Below are 15,743 nucleotides of genomic sequence, written 5' to 3'. Positions count from 1 at the left end.
CATGCTTAAAAGAGGACAGGAGAATTGATAGACCTGATCCTTGCCCTCCAGGAGCTTAGAATCTAGCATGATAGATAAAGACTTAAATACATTTCAGGGAGGAGGGAGGAATAAAAATATAATGCACTGTGGGGGTGGGAAGGGGGAGGGTGTAGATGAGCGTTTAACCAGGGAAGGCCTCCGGAAGGAGACGTGATTGCAGAAGGAATTTGAAGATGGGGAGAGTGGTGGGCTGCCAGATATGAAAAGGAAAGGAGTTCTGGGGAAAAGGGAGGCAGTCAACAAGCGAGAGACGAGACAGAGGGGCAATAATTAGTAGGCTGGTGTTAGAGGAATGCAGTACACGGGCTACAGTGTAGCGAGAGAGAAGTGAGGTTAGGATGGAGGGGATGAACTGATTGAGTGCCTTCAAGCTGACGGTGAGGAGTGTCTGCTTTCTGTAGAGAGGAATGAGCAAGCCTTTGAGGTTGTTGAGGAGTGAGGGGATTCATTCATTCATTCAATCGTAGTTATTGTGTGTGTGCAGGGCACTGTACTAAGCGTTTGGAAAGTACAGTTCGGCGGCAGATAGAGACAATCCTTACCCAACAACGGGCTCACAGTTTAGAAGGGGGAGACAGACAACAAAACAAAACAGGGGATGTGAGCAGAGTATTTTAGAAGGATGATCCGGGCAGCTGAGTAACGTATGGACCGGAGGTGGGTGAGACCAGGCGCCGGGAGTTCAGCGAGGCGGCTCGTGGAAGGAAGAAGAGGGGGCACATGTGTTTTAGAAGGTGAGAAGGGATAGTAATGATAATAATGTTGGTATTTGTTAAGCACTTACTATGTGCCAAGCACTGTTCTAAGCGCTAGGAGGGAATACAAGGTGATCAGGTTGTCCCACATGGGGGTCACAGTCTCCATCCCCATTTTACAGATGAGGTAACTGAGGCCCAGAGAATAATAATAATAATAATGGTATTTGTTAAGCACTTACGATGTGCAAAGCACTGCTTTAAGCACTGGGGAGGATACAAGGTGATCAGGTTGTCCCACGTGGGGCTCACGGTCTTCATCCCCATTTTACAGATGAGGTAACTGAGGCCCAAAGAAGTTAAGTGACATGCCCAAAGTCACCCAGCTGACAAGCGGAGGAGCCGGGATTAGAACCCACGACCTCCGACTCCCAAGCCCGGACTCTTTCCGCCGGGCCACGCTGCTTCTCATGAGGTTGGAGGAACAGGCGGAGGCGGGAGGTTTTGAAAGCGGGCGGGAGATCGGCTGAGAGATGGTCGAGAAGGAGACCGTGCTTAGTAATAATGATGGTATTTGTTAAGCGCCTACTGTGTGCCAAGCACTGTCCTAAGCGCTGGGCACTGTCAGCACACAGTAAGTGGTCAAAAAATGCTACTGATGGATTGATTGGACTAATTGGCCTCTCACCCTCTTTCTTTAGGGTCAGGTCGAAGATGCACAGGCTCCTGATGACAACGCTCCTTCCCCTCGGCCTCGCAATTGCCGGCCGAGAGAAAGATTTCAGGTTTCAGGAGTAATCGAAGCCGAGTCGAGAGAGAAGGATTAATGGATCCGGGAATGCTCCGTGTTCCAAGGCGTTTCTGATCCTATTCCAGTAATGGCAGAACATTCTCACACTACATTTTGAAGCGTCTTTCTGTGACCCTTTCAAGGCAGGGCTTTAAAACCCTGTGATTAAGTGAATCAAAAATAGAAATTTTAACTCCTTGAAAATGGGCTAAAATTAAGGGGTTTTTTGTTCCATCCACGTTTATCTGGCCTTCTGAGAAAATGGTGGGTTTCAGGAAATTTCGGGAAATTTCGGCTATCTCATTCCTCACTGACTCTGAGCCTCCGAAGACTTTGATACCTGACAGAGACGTCGTAGATGCTCAACTCGTAAACTCCCAAACGCTCAGTACGGTGTTCTGCGCACAGCAAGTGCTCAATAAATACCACTGATCGATCGTTTCAAAACCCAGTTCAGCCACTGGCCCGCTCTGTGGCCTTGGGAAAATCGCTTCACTTCTCTGTGCCTGCTTCCTCGTTGGGTAGGGACTGTCTCTATATGTTGCCAACTTGTACTTCCCAAGCGCTTAGTACAGTAGCGCTCAGTACAGTAGTACAGCGCTTATGTAGAGAAGCAGCGTAGCTCAGTGAAAAGAGCCCGGGCTTTGGAGTCAGAGGTCATGGGTTCAAACCCCGGCTCCGCCAATTGTCAGCTGTGTGACTTTGGGCAAGTCACTTAACTTCTCTGTGCCTCAGTTACCTCATCTGTAAAATGGGGATTAAGACTGTGAGCCCCCTGAGGGACAACCTGGTCACCTTGTAACCTCCCCAGCGCTTAGAACAGTGCTTTGCACATAGTAAGCACTTAATAAATGCCATCATCATCATCATAATAATACAGTGGCAATATGTTGCCAATTTGTACTTCCCAAGCACTTAGTACAGTGTTCTGCACATAGTAAGCGCTCAATAAATATGATTGATTATGATGATGATGATACAGTGCTCTGCACACAGTAAGCGCTCAATAAATAGGATTGAATGAATGAATGAATGAATCCAATACCTGCTCTTCCTCCTACCATTGTGGGCAGAGAACATGTCTACAAACTCTGTTATATTTTACACTCCCAAGCGCTTAATACAATGCTCTGCACATTGCAAGCGTTCAACGAATACAACTGATTGATTGATTGATTGATCCGTAGACTGCGAGACCTGTATGGTACAGGAACTGTATCCAACCTGTCTTTTATCTATCATCATCATCATCAATCGTATTTATTGAGCACTTACTATGTGCAGAGCACTGTACTAAGCGCTTGGGAAGTACAAATTGGCAACATATAGAGACAGTCCCTACCCAACAGTGGGCTCACAGTCTAAAAGGGGGAGACAGAGAACAAAACCAAACATACTAACAAAATAAAATAAATAGAATAGATATGTACAAATAAAATAAATAAATAGAGTAAAAAATATGTACAAACATATATACATATATACAGGTGCTGTGGGGAAGGAAAGGAGGTAAGATGGGGGGGATGGAGAGGGGGATGAGGGGGAGAGGAAGGAAGGGGCTCAGTCTGGGAAGGCCTCCTGGAGGAGGTGAGCTCTCAGCAGGGCCTTGAAGGGAGGAAGAGAGCGAGCTTGGCGGATGGGCAGAGGGAGGGCATTCCAGGCCCGGGGGAATCTACTATCTACTTATCAGTCAATCATATTTATTGAGTGCTTAGTGTGTGCCGAGTGCTGTTCTAAGCACTTGGGAAAGCAGAAGAAGACAGATTTGGTAGACGCGTTCCCTGCCCGCAAGGACGTTTCATTCTAGAGGGGGAGAAAGACGCTAAAATAAATTCTGGATTTCTCCGTGAGCGTTGTGAGTCTGAGGGTGGGGTACAAATCCAAGTACGGGGGTCACGCAGAAGGGAGATGGATTAGGGAAAGTTCTCGTGGGGGAGATGTGCTTTCGGCGAGGCTTCGAAGGCCGGGAGAGTGATCGTCCGTCGGATAGGAAGGGCGAGGGAGTTCCAAGCCCGAGGCAGGATGTGGGTGAGATGTCAGTGGTGAGATAAATGGGATGGAGATACAGTGAGTAGATTGGCTCAATAAATACGATTGATTGATAAATTGGCATTAGGGAATAGCGAGGCGCGGTAATCGGGGGCCACGCGATTGACGGTTTGAAACTTGATCGTAAGGAATTTCTGTTGGATGCCGAGCTGGAGGGGCAACCTCTGGAGGGTCTTGAGGGGTGGAGACTTCTCATCGTCATCATCATCATCATCAATCGTATTTATTGAGCGCTTACTGTGTGCAGAGCACTGTACTGAGCGCTTGGGAAGTCCAAGTTGGCAACATCTAGAGACAGTCCCTACCCAACAGTGGGCTCACAGTCTAGAAGGGGGAGACAGAGAACAAAACCAAACATACTAACAAAATCAAATAAATAGAATAGATATGTACAAGTAAAATAAATGAATAAATAGAGTAACAAATATGTACAAACATATATACATATATACAGGTGCTGTGGGGAAAGGAAGGGGGTAAGATGGGGGAATGGAGTGGGGGGGACTTCTTGACTGTGAGCCCACTGTTGGGTAGGGACCGTCTCTATGTGTTGCCAACTTGTACTTCCCAAGCGCTTAGTACAGTGCTCTGCACCCAGTAAGTGCTCAGTAAATATGATTGAATGAATGAATGAATGAATGGAGAAGCGTGGACTGAACGTTTCTGTAGAAAAATGAGCCGGGCAGGAGAGTGAAGTCTGGACTGGAGTTGGGGAGAGACGGGAGGCAGGGAGGTCAGCAAGGAGGCCGATGCAGTAGTCAAGACAGAATAGGATAAGTAAGAATAATAAGAATGATGATGGTATTTGTTAAGCACTTACTATAATAATAATGGCATTTATTAAGCACTTACTATGTGCAAAGCACTATTCTAAGTGCTGGGGAGGTTACAAGGTGATCAGGTTGTCTCACGGGGGGCTCACAGTCAATCCCCATTTTACAGATGAGGTAACTGAGGCCCAGAGAAGTTAAGCGACTTGCCCAAAGTCACACAGCTGACAATTGGCAGGTCCGGGATTCGAACCCATGACCTCTGACTCCAAAGCCCGGGCTCTTTCCACTGAGCCACGCTGCTTCTCAGTGTTCCAGGCACTGTACTAAGCGCTGGGGTGGATACAGGCAAATCAAGTTGGACACAGTCCCTGTCCCCTGTAGGCCTCACAGTCTCAATGCCCATTTTACAGATGAGCTAACTGCTTGACACAGAGTAAGCACTTACCAAGCACAATTATTGTTGTTTCTATTAGTATCGTCAACCTCATCATTATTATTTGACAGATAAACAATAGTTAAAGGAATATAAATTTTCGACTCTTTTTCGATTCAAAGAGGCCAATGACAGTGAAATTCATGTTTGTGTATATGTGTATGTGTGAAATAAAGTGCTTAGAACAGTGCTTTGCACATAGTAAGCGCTTAATAAATGCCATTATTATTATTGTTATTATTATTATTATAAAGGGCACTAAAGGACCCAGAGTCACGATCCGAATGTGCACAACAACATACACACAACGTCTGGGTGTTATAATTATTATTATGGTATTTGTTAAGCGCTTACTATGTGCCATAGTATACATATATATGTATATATGTTTGTACATATTTATTACTCTATTTATTTTACTTGTACATATCTATTCTATTTATTTTATTTTGTTAATATGTTTGGTTTTGTTCTCTGTCTCCCCCTTCTAGACTGTGAGCCCACTGTTGGGTAGGGACTGTCTCTATATGTTGCCAACTTGTACTTCCCAAGCGCTTAGTACAGTGCTCTGCACACCGTAAGCGCTCAATAAATACGATTGATTGATTGCCAAGCATTGTTCTAAGCACTGGGTTAGATACGAGGTAATCAGGTTGGACACAGTCTCTGTTCCACATGAGGCCCGTACCCTTAATGCCATTTTACAGACGAGGGAACCGAGGCCCAGAGAAGTGAAGTGACTTGTCCAAGGTCACACAGCAGACAAGTGGCGGAGTCGGGATTAGAACCCACAACCTCTGACTCCCGAGCCCGGGCTTGTGCTGCCTTGTCTGACGTTTGCAGTTCCTGCTGCCAGACTGCCCGAGGTTTTCCTTTACTACGTTACGGACGTTGTCCTCCTTTCATTCATTCATTCATTCAGTCGTATTTATTGAGCGCTTACTGTGTACGGAGCACTGTACTAAGCGCTTGGGAAGTACAAGTTGGCAACGTATAGAGACGGTCCCTTGCTTTGGGTTTCCCAATTTCGGTGAAAGGAATACTCTGTGCAGATAATTAATCATAATAATGGTATTTGTTAAGCGCTTCCTATGTGCCAAGCCCTGTCAATTGAGTAATTATTGTATTTGTTAAGCGCTTACTATGTGCCAAGCACTAATTGATTAATTAATTAATTATTGTATTTGTTAAGCGCTTACTTCTTGCCAAACACTGTACTAAGCACTGGGGTAGATACAAGGTAATCAGGCTGTCCCCCGTGGGGCTCACAGTCTCAGTTCTCGTTTTATAGATGAGGAAACTGAGGCACTGAGAGAGGTTCAGCGACTTGCCCAAGGTCACACAGCAGACAAGTGGTGGAAGATTAGAACCCATGTCCTCTGCCTCCCAAGCCCAGACGGATCGGGGGGCCTACAGATGAATATCCACACCCGTAAGGAATCAGTGAGCGGCTACGGAAGCAAGAGCTATAGCGGGAAGCGCTTCCGGGATGAATCCAGAAGGCCGCAGGTGGATTTATTCGGCAGGATTTGAGAGGGAGACCGGACGATTTGGTGGAGCAGTAGGGATCGGGAGTCCCACCCAGGGCTACAGAAGCGCGTGGCTCCGTGGAAAGAGCCCGGGCTTTGGAGTCACAGGTCATGGGTTCCAATCCCGCCTCCACCACCTGTCTGCTGTGTGACCTTGGGCCAGTCACTTCACTTCTCGGAGCCTCAGTTCCCTCATCTGGAAAATGGGGATGATCACCATCATCAATCGTATTTATTGAGCGCTTACTATGTGCAGAGCACTGTACTAAGCGCTTGGGAAGTACAAATTGGCAACATATAGAGACAGTCCCTACCCAACAGTGGGCTCACAGTCTAAAAGGGGGAGACAGAGACCAAACATACTAACAAAATAAAATAAATAGAATAGATATGTACAAATAAATTAAATAAATAGAGTAAAAAAATATGTACAAACATATATACATATATACAGGTGCTGTGGGGAAGGGAGGGAGGTAAGATGGGGGGTTGGAGAGGGGGATGATGACGGTAAGCCCCACGAGGGACAACCTTGTATCCCCCCAGCGCTTAGAACAGTGCTTTGCACATAGTAAGCGCTTAACAAATGCCATCATCATTATTATTATTATTATTATTATTTGGAACCCACTGAGCACTGAGAATGGTGGCCAGCCAGAAGATTTGCCTGGAAAGAGCCGGATTAGAGAGGGAAAAGAGGACAGGTGGGTGTGAAGGAGCCGTTGGAATGGCAAGGGAATTCCGCCTCGATTGCCCCCACGGTGCCGAAGAAAGAAATTCCCCCCTCAAATGTCATGACCAATCCTTTTCTCTCCAATGATTCGCCTCACTCACACATGGACCAATATACCCACTGAGTTTCAGAGACTGTTCTCTTTCTCCGGGTGAGAAGCAACATCATTCATTTATTCAGTTGTATTTATTGAGCGCTCACTGTGTGCAGAGCACTGGACTAAGCGCTTGGGAAGTCCAAGTTGGCAACATAGAGAGACGGTCCCTACCCAGCGGTGGGCTCTCAGTCTATTATTATTATTATGGTATTTGTTCATAATAATAATAATAATAATAATAATGGCATTTATTAAGCGCTTACTATGTGCAGAGCACTGTTCTAAGCTCTGGCGGGATACAAGGTGATCAAGCTGTCCCACGTGGGGCCCACCGTCTTAATCCCCATTTTCCAGATGAGGGAACTGAGGCTCAGAGAAGTGAAGTGACTTGCCCAAGGTCACACAGCAGACATGTGGTGGAGTCGGCATTCGAACCCATGACCTCTGACTCCAAAGCCCGGGCTCTTTCCACTGAGCCATGCTGCTTCATTAAGCACTTACTATGTGCCGAGCACTGTTCTCTAGACTGTGAGCCCACTCTTGGGTAGGGACCGTCTCTCTATGTTGCCAACTTGGACTTCCCAAGCGCTTAGTACAGTGCTCTGCACACAGGAAGTGCTCAATAAATACGATTGATTGATTGATTGATCAATCTGGGGTAGATACAAGGTAATCAGTTTGTCCCACTTGGGGCTCACAGTTTCGATCCCCGTTTTACGGATGAGGGAACTGAGGCACAGAGAGGTTAAGCGGCTCGCCCAAGGTCACACAGCAGACAAGTGCCGGAGGCGGGATTAGAACCCGTGACCTCTGGCTCCCAAGCCCGGGCTCTTCCCACTAAACCACGCTGCTTTCCCGATGGCCCCAGATGATCTTGAAACCCGCTACAGGTGAATCGCAGACTGAGCCATTTTATATCCTTACTAGCGTCACGAACTTAGTAATCCCCCTAATGAATTTTGTTATGACTCTATCACCCTTAGAGAAGCAGCGTGAGTCAGAGGTCACGGGTTCTAATCCTGACTCCAACCACTTGTCAGCTGCGTGACCTTGGGCGAGTCACTTCACTTCTCTGGGCCTCAGTTCCCTCATCTGGAAAATGGGGATTAAAACTGCGAGCCCCCCCTTGGGACAACCTGATCACCTTGTAACCTCCCCAGTGCTTAGAACAGTGCTTTGCACATAGTAAGTGCTTAATAAATGCCATTATTAGTAGTAGTAGTATTAGTAATAGCACCATGGGCCTCAGTTCCCTCATCTGTAAAATGGGGATGAAGACTGTGAGCCCCACGGGGGACAACCTGATAACCCTGTATCTCCCCCCGCGCTTAGAACAGTGCTTTGCACATAGTAAGTGCTTAACAGATACCATTATTATTATTATTATTATCCTTGGGTCTCCGCAGCGAATGGAGGAGGCGTTGATGAGGCGTGCGATGAGGTATCCCAAATATTCCTTCCCGTCTGGACCCCAAATAATTCATTCATTCAAGTCGTATTTATTGAGCGCTTACCGTGTGCAGAGCACTGTCCTAAGCGCTTGGGAAGTACAAGTCGGCGACTCATAGAGACGGTCCCTACCCAACAACGGGATCGATGGATCGATGGATCGGGTTTATTGAGTGCTTACTACGTGCAGAGCAATTAGTGCTCGGGAGAGAACAACCCACCAACATCACATTCCCACCCTTCCTTCCCATCCTTCCGCCTCACACCGGCTTCCCGCCGCAGAGGAAAGGCCGTCACCGAAAAAGCCGCCGTTCCGAAACCGAACGGAGAGCAAACTTCTGGAAGCGTCCGAGGCAGGAGACGGTTTTAAATGCCGCAGTCGGGTGCGGTTTTCCACTTCCCCATTCCGTCTCCCGTTGATTTTTTTTTTTTTTGTACGGCCTTTTGGATGTTTGGTGCCAAGTCAAAAAAATCAATAAACCCAAACATTATGGCACTGAGTTTAATATTGCTCACCTTCCTGGAACAAGCCTCGGGGGGAAGACAGAAGCCTCCACGCTCCGCTCGGCCAAGGAAAAGCGGTGGAAAGGGAGGGGACGGGTATGATCGGATGCGGAGGGAATTGGGACTGGGGCCGAGGCCATCCATACGCGGTGTGAAACCGGCTGAGGCCTGAAACCATCCTTCACCCCTCTGAAGGCCCTAGACGACGGCCCTTTGGGAAGCTTCCGATCTCGCAGCCGCACGCCCGGAAAAATCCCAAACCTGGCCCAGTGAGAAAAGCGAGAGGATCGGGATCAGGAGACAGAGCGGGAGAAGATCGGGGTTTTAGTTCCCGCTCTGCCCGTGTGTGACCTAGAGCAGGCCGCTTCATTCATTCGTTCGTTCATTCATCGTCAATCATCATCAATCGTATTTATTGAGCGCTTACTATGTGCAGGGCACTGTACTAAGCGCTTGGGAAGTACAAATTGGCAACATATAGAGACAGTCCCTACCCAACAGTGGGCTCACAGTCTAAAAGGGGGAGACGGAGAACAAAACCAAACATACTAACAAAATAAAATAAATAGAATAGATATGTACAAATAAAATAAATAAATTAATAGAGTAAAAAATATGTACAAACATATATACAGGTGCTGTGGGGAAGGGAAGGAGGTAAGATGGGGGGATGGAGAGGGGGACGAGGGGGAGAGGAAGGAAGGGGATTCAATCAATCAGTCAATCAATCAATCGAATTTGTTGAGCGCTTACTGTGTGCGGAGCACTGTACTAAGCGCTTGGGAAGTCCAAGGTGGCAATTCGTGCATTCGGTCGTATTTCGGTCGTATTCGGTCGTATTTCTTGAGTGCTTACTGTGTGCGGAGCACTGTACTAAGCGCTTGGGAAGTACAAGGAGGCAGTTCGTGCATTCATTTGTATTTCTTGAGCGCTTACTGTGTGCAGAGCACTGTACTAAGCGCTTGGGAAGTCCAAGTTGGCAACATAGACGGTCCCTACCTGACAGCGGGCTCGCAGTCGAGAAAGGGGAGACAGACAATGAAACAAAACAAGTAGACAGGTGTCAACATACGTGTTGGGGGACTGAGGGAGGGTTGGGAAAAGGGAGCAAATCCCAGTGCTAAACTTACACTTTGGGTCAGTCTGAAACAGTAATAATAATAATAATGGCATTTATTAAGCGCTTACTACGTGCAAAGCACTGTTCTAAGCGCTGGGGAGGTTACACGGTGATCGGGTTGTCCCACATGGGCCTCACAGTCTTCATTTTACAGATGAGGTAACTGAGGCACAGAGAAGTTGTACTTCCCAAGCGCTTTGTACTTCCCAAGAGCTTAGTTGTACTTCCCAAGTGCTTAGTTGTACTTCCCAAGTGCTTAGTTGTACTTCCCAAGCGCTTAGTACAGTGTTCTGCACACAGTAAGTGCTCAATAAATATGATTGATTGATTGATTGACTGTGACCTGCCCAAAGTCACACAGCTGACAATGGGCAGAGTGGAGATTTGAACCCATGACCTCTGACTCCAAAGCCCGGGCTCTTTCCACCGAGCCATGCTTCTTCTCTCATAAAAATAATTAATATTTTAATAGTTGTTAATATCACATTATCCATTATATAATATATTATATCGACATCATACCGTTAATTATTAATAATATTGATAGTTATTGATAACAATATAAATAATAATAATGGTACTTGTGAAGTTTTTATTATGTGCCAGGCCTCACCTCTCAGGACCTCAGTTCCCTCCTCTAAAATGCCGATCAGACTCAGGTTCTCCCTCCCTCTTAGAATGTCCTAGCGCTTAGAACAGTGCTTTGCACATAGTAAGCGCTTAATAAACGCCATCATTATTATTAGTAATGTGAGCCCGTGGGGGACAGGGGTAGCCGCTAATTGAATTTTTCTTCTTGCACTTCACCCAGTGTTGAGCACAGTGTTTGAGTCGGTCCCTGCTCCGGCCAGGGAAGTATCCAAACAGTTGTAGGAGTGGAAACCCCCAAATAGTCCCTTTACACTGGCCCACTGGGAGAGAGAATAATAAATCATGATCCGATGAGGATAGCGAGGAACGGAGAAGGGAAGGGACAGAGAAGCTTGGCTCTGGGAGTTAGCGGGCTTGGATTCTAATCCTGCTCTGCCACTTGCTTTCTATAATAATAATAATAATAATAATAGTAATGGCACATTTATTAAGCACTTACTATGTGCAAAGCACTGTTCTAATAATTATAATGGCATTTATTAAGCGCTTACTATTTGCAAAGCACTGTTCTAAGCACTGGGGAGGATACAAAGTGATTAGGTTGTCCCACGTGGGGCTCACAGACTTAATCATCACCATCAATCGTATTTATTGAGCACTTACTATGTGCAGAGCACTGTACTAAGCGCTTGGGAAGTACAAATTGGCAACATATAGAGACAGTCCCTACCCAACAGTGGGCTCACAGTCTACAGATGAGGGAACTGAGGCACAGAGAAGTCAAGTAACTTGCCCAAAGTCACACAGCTGACAAGTGGTGGAGCCGGGATTTGAACCCATGACTTCTGACTCCAAAGCCCGTGCTCTTTCCACTGAGCCACGCTGCTTCTCATGAAGTGACAAGGTGATCAGGTTGTCCCATGGGGGGGGTCACAGTCTTCATCCCCATTTTCCAGATGAGGGAACTGAGGCCCAGAGCAGTGAAGTGACTTGCCCAAAGTCACACAGCTGACAAGCGGCAGAGCCAGGAGGATCTTTCTGGATGATCTTGGGCAAGTCGCTTAAGTTGTTTCATTCAATCGTATTTATTGAGCGCTTACTGTGTGCAGAGCACTGTACTAAGCGCTTGGGAAGTCCAAGTTGGCAACATATAGAGACGGTCCCTACCCGACAGCGGGCTCACAGTCTAGAAGACTGTTTGTGCCTCAGTTTCCTCACCTGCACAGTGGGGGTTCAATATCTGTTCTCCCTCCCACTTTGACTGCGAGCCCCATGTGGGACCTGATAATCTTGTATTTAGTGCAGTGCTTGTACAGTGCTTGGCATATAGTAAGTGCTTAATAAATACCACAACTATAATAATAATAATAGCAATTATTAAGCACTTACTATGTGCAAAGCACCGTTCTAAGCGCTAGGGAGGTTACAAGGTGATCAGGTTGTCTCACGGGGGGCTCACAGTCTTCACCCCCATTTTCCAGACGAGGGAACTGAGGCCCAGAGAAGTGAAGTGACTTGCCCAAAGTCACACAGCTGACAAGTGGTGGAGCCGGGATTTGAACCCAGGACCTCTGACTCCAAAGCCCGGGCTCTTTCCACTGAGCCACGCTGCTTCTCCTTAAGTGAAGGGACCTTCCCCATGCCACGCAGACGGCCCTCTCTCCTCCCAGTGCCGTGCCTCCGGTGAGCTTGGTTGGGTAGGGACCGTCTCTATATGTTGCCAACTTGTACTTCCCAAGCGCTTAGTACAGTGCTCTGCACACAGTAAGCGCTCAATAAATATGATTGATTGATTAATTGATTGATTGATTGGATATAGGTCGTGGGTTCTAATCCCGGCTCCGCCACTCGCCGGCCGAGTGATTTTAGGCAAGCGCAGGTACTTACATCAAAAAATCAATCAATCGGTGGTATTTATTGAGCGCTTACTGTGTGCAGAGCATGGGTAGGGACTGTCTCTATATGTTGCCAACTTGTACTTCCCAAGCGCTTAGTACAGTGCTCTGCACACAGTAAGCGCTCAATAAGTACGATTGATGACGATGATGATGAGCGTCAGGAGACACGTTCCCTGCCCGCGACGAGCTTGCCGTCTAGAGGGGGAGACGGTTATTAATCAATCGAATTTATTGAGCGCTTACTGTGTGCAGAGCACTGTACTAAGCGCTTGAAGGGGAGACGGTTATTAATACAAAGGGGGAGATGGTTATTAATACAAAGAAATAAATCACCATTATGGATGTAAGCGTTGTGGGGCTGAGGGCGGGGGGAATGAAGCGTGAGTACAAAGGGGACGCAGAAGGGAGGGGGAGAATTCCCATATATTGAAAGATGGAGAAAGAATCATATTCCTGGGACAAGGCGACATTTCCTTTGGATATTGAAATCGTCCGGCGCTTCTGTTCCCCGGGCGAAAATGGACCGCGCACGCTGAGGACAAATGAAAGGCAAGCAACTCGCTCGTGTGACCAAGGCCCGTTCGCCACAGGATCCAACCCTACGGTGGACGAAATGAGAGGGAAGGATGAGGGGACGGGAATTAAAGAAACTCCTTCAATGCCTAATTGATTATTAATTTATACCAGCTGGCATTTGAACGTTTATTTACCTCGGAACAAGTTATTCACTGAGCTTGGAAGAAGAGACCCTTGTCAGATGGGCTACTCAGTTACCAAATATTGATTAGAAGTCGAGCACTCCGTGTAATGGCGGTTTAATAAATCATATTATAAATCACCTTCTGAAATGTTCATTAACTTCTTAAACATTGCTTGAAATGAAGCTGGTAAAAATGCAATTATGACATTGTTGATGTTATTTCCAGGTAATTATGCGCCATTCTGATCTACTTGGTAAATCACAAGATAGATTCTCTTAATCAATTGGGATTGCGTTTACTGAAATTAGATTTGAATAAAGCTCAATTCGATTTCCACTGGAGAGACCAAATCAACTACATTTCTGGCTATTCCCGCAATTACTGTTGTTGAGACATCCAAGTGGGCAAATAATAGGTGAGGTTTTTCAGAATTCATCACCAATCGTATTTATTGAGCGCTTACTATGTGCAGAGCACTGTACTAAGCGCTTGCACTCGAAAGGCTTAAAAGGAAAACAAATTCAACCAGACGTCCTCTTCCCGTACCCTGTTCGTTCACAGAAATTTAGATCCTTTGGGGTGTTTTGGAAGCTGTTTAGTTCTAATAAGGGTATTTAGTGAGCACCCCCTGGGAGAAATATACTGTACTAACCATTTAGGAAAGTACAAGAGAAGAAGAAGCAGTGTGCCTAGTGGATAGCTCACGGGTCTTGGAGTCCGAAGGACCTGGGTTCTAATCCGAGCTCCATCGCTTGTCTGCTGTGTGACCTTAAGCAAGTCCCTTCACTTCTCTGTGCCCCAGTTATCTCATCTGTAAAATGGGGATTAAGACTTTGAGCCCCATGTGGGACAGGGATTAGGTTGTCTCTACCCCAGCACTCAGAATAGTGTCTGGCACATAGGAAGCACTTAACAAATGCCATTAAAAAAAAAAAAATTCCCAGCCTTCAAGAAGCTTAAACTCTATCGGAGGAGCCAGGTGTGAAAATGATCAATCAATCAATCAATCAATCGCATTTATTGAGCGCTTACTGTGTGCAGAGCACTGTACTAAGTGCTTGGGAAGTACAAGTTGGTGACATATAGAGACAGTCCCTGCCCAACAGTGGGCTCACAGTCTAAAAGACTAAAATAAAATAAAATAAATAAAATAATAAATAAATAAAAATAATAAATAAATAATAGTAATAAAATAAATAATAATAAAATAAGTATTATTAATAAATATTTATAAATAAATAAACATTTATAAATGAATAATAAATAATAAAATAAGTATTATTAATAAATAAATATTTATAAATAAATAAACATTTATAAATGAATAATAAATGATAATAAAATAAGTATTATTAATAAATAAATATTTATAAATAAATAAGCATTTATAAATGAATAATAAATAAATAAAATAAAATGAAAGTCTAAAATAATATTTGCAAATAAAGTGACCGGGGTCAAGGAATGACCGCACAACTGATCGCGCATCTGGGCACAAGTGCTGCGGAGGAGTGTAAATCATTGTGGACGTACTAGAGGTGACGGGAGAGTTCGTGAGAACCTGGAAACCAACAGTCGGGACTTTTGGTTTGAGGCGGGAGGAGATGGATTTGGAGGAGTTGAAGAGACGCAGGTGAAACCCTATTTCGGGGGCGTAATCGGGGCAGCGCCCCGAATTGGAGGGAGACTGGAGGTCGGGAAAACGGTGAGGAAACTGAAATAGCAACCTAACCGCCCTGTTATGAAAGGTTGGACCAGGGAAGTGGCAGTTTGGGTGGAAGAGGGGGGATTTAGCCAAAAATAATAATAGTAATGATAATAATGGTGTCTGTGAAGCTCTTACTGTGTGCCAGGCACTGTTAGAGAAGCAGCGTGGCTCAGTGGAAAGAGCCTGGGCTTTGGAGTCAGTGGTCAGGGGTTCAAATCCCGACTCCGCCAACTGTCAGCTGTGTGGCTTGGGGCAAGTCACTTCACTTCTCTGGGCCTCAGTTCCCTCATCTGGAAAATGGGGATGAAGACTGTGAGCCCCACATGGGACAACCTGATCACCTTGTAAATTCCCCAGCGCTTAGAACAGTGCTCTGCACATAGTAAGCACTTAATAAATGCCATTATTAGTAGTAGTAGTAGCAATAACAGCAGTAGTATTCTTTATGGTATTTGTTAAGTGCTCACTTAACAAATACCCCGCTTTACCTCCTTCCCTTCCCCACAGCACCTGTATATATGTATATATGTTTGTACGTATTTATCACTCTATTTATTTATTTATTTTACTTGTGCGTATCTATTCTATTTATTCTATTTATTTTATTTTGTTAATGTTTTGTTTTGTTCTC

Source organism: Tachyglossus aculeatus, chromosome X1 (genome assembly GCF_015852505.1).
Source record: "Tachyglossus aculeatus isolate mTacAcu1 chromosome X1, mTacAcu1.pri, whole genome shotgun sequence".
Taxonomy (NCBI): domain Eukaryota; kingdom Metazoa; phylum Chordata; class Mammalia; order Monotremata; family Tachyglossidae; genus Tachyglossus; species Tachyglossus aculeatus.
Note: the sequence above shows the minus strand (reverse complement) of the source record.